The following is a 2,144-nucleotide window of genomic DNA, read 5'->3' as shown; positions in this document are numbered from 1 at the left end:
CCCAAAAAAAAAAAAAAAAAAAAAAAAAAAAAAAATATGTTGCAGTAGAGAATGTAGGTGACTAGAGTGGCCATGGAACCAGGAGGCTGGGCAAGCAGCTTCAGGCCACACCAGGCCCCCGGGAAAGTCTCACGAGCCATGGGGGGGTCATGTGGGCAGTGACCAGCTTGGGCTGGTGCAGGCAGTGCCCACCAGGAGCCAAAAGAACATGCGTGACCAAATGGAGATTCCTGCCGCAGGTGATGGTCCAGGAACGAAAGCATTCGAAGGAGACTGGAATGGTTTCTTCTTTCCTTTACCTTCTGCCAGAGACAAATTGTGTGAACCAGGTGAGCATCAGACCTGTAGAAGCTTCCAGAGACACCTCAGCTGATGCTTCTCTTTTTTGGAAGCCCTCCTGCTTTCCACTTCCTCATGCCTACTTCTTCCTCTGTGCTGGCAAGAAGCATCTCTTTCCAACTTCCCTAGAGTTGTCCTTATCACAGAGATCTCAAGTTGAAGGGCAGGGGTGATGTAGGAATCTAGGAAGCCTCAGACCACTTAGTCTAAAGGCTCCACGGGTGGCAATGTCTTGGTGATGTTAGCTCAGGTCCACAGCCCCTGGCGCTCCAGGTGTAGACCCTGCCTTGGCCGAGCATGCCCGGAACGAGTTCATATCTGTGGTGGGAATAGTCATCCAGACTCGTGGAGGCTGAGCTGTATAATCAGAGATCTGGCGTGTTACTTTATAAGTGAGAAGTATCTCTCTGCAGATGACAAATGCTTGTGTTAGCACGATACAATACTTCTGTGCCTCAGTTTTCCAATCTGTGAAATGGAGAGAACTACACATTACCCCCAGGGTTGTAAAAACACGTGCAAGACCTGGCATTAGTAAATAATCAACTAGTAGCTAATACATTAATCCACATCCCTCATTGTTTCAAGCTTATGGATTTTTGTCTCTTGGATTAAAGAACAAGAACCATGACAGGCATGCATGAAGCCCTCATGGATTAAGTCCTTCTTGGAGCACAGAATAAGGGGTCACTGAGTAAAAGACACATCCCTGTGTGTCCATGTGTCTGTCAGTCCTGGCTGAACCTTTCACCTGCTCCCTTCTCTACGCTGTAAGAGCAGATCTTCCCTACAACGTAATTACAGGGGGTGATTTCATGCTTAACCAAAGGAACAGATGGTGCAAGGAATATTTTTTTTTAATGTGTGTCTTGAGGTTGAATCAGATTAAAATTGTTTGGGCTTCTGGGCAGCAACTTGTCTCAGATATTTTAATTTAGCGTTTTGGTCACAGTCCTGTCGCTAATACCCAAATCAACAGCACTTTTCTTACCAAGCGCTCGGGCACAGTGAAGATCAAAGTGAGAGGCAAACAGGAAATGTTCCAGTACCTTCTTTAGTCTGACCCAGCATTACCGCCTCTCCGGCGATTTTCACTGGGAGGGGTGGGGTCATGATGGGAATTACAAGCCGAGGAAGAAGCGACTCGGGAACGGAACCATTTCAAGGTACTTACTGTAGCTCCCATGCCATCAATCCCACCTCGGAGCTGGGCGGTCATGCAGGTGTTGAAGATAAATAAGCATCTCGAACTGAGGTTTAATTTATGAGCTAAGGGGAAGAGACCAGCCTGCGCTGTGGTGTAAGCAGGGCTCCGCTGACCGTGTGCTCAATGGACTGTGTCTACACAAAGGATGGAGGGAGCTTTCGGCCGTGCGCAGGGAGGAAACACTGCTGTCTGTACACTGAACTGACCACGGCATTGCCTAAAGCTCCTTCAGCCACTCCTCGGCCCTGCCGCTACTCTGCGCGGAGAGCTGGCCCTGCCCACCATCCATGTGTGCCGCTCAGATGCATCCACGAGCAGCTCACCTTCGCAAAAGCAGTGCCAGGTAGAGGCAGCCAAGACCCGAGGCTGGTCTCCGGTGCTGAGGCTCCGAAAGAGGGGCCCGACGTTGGTAGGATCAGAGCGAGAGTGAACGCAGTTCCTTGTCCGTGATGCTGACGAGCATAGAGAAAAGACAAACAGTGCCTCCACCGAACCAACCAAGATGAGGTGCAGAGAACCCTTAGGTGAGAGCACCCCTTCCAGTAGGTGAAGGGTGGAGGGTGGTCACCTGTGGGGGTGAGGGAAGGTGTCTTTCTCC

The sequence above is a fragment of the Neophocaena asiaeorientalis genome, unplaced genomic scaffold (assembly GCF_003031525.2).
Source record: "Neophocaena asiaeorientalis asiaeorientalis breed wild unplaced genomic scaffold, Neophocaena_asiaeorientalis_V1.1 scaffold114, whole genome shotgun sequence".
Taxonomy (NCBI): domain Eukaryota; kingdom Metazoa; phylum Chordata; class Mammalia; order Artiodactyla; family Phocoenidae; genus Neophocaena; species Neophocaena asiaeorientalis.
Note: the sequence above shows the minus strand (reverse complement) of the source record.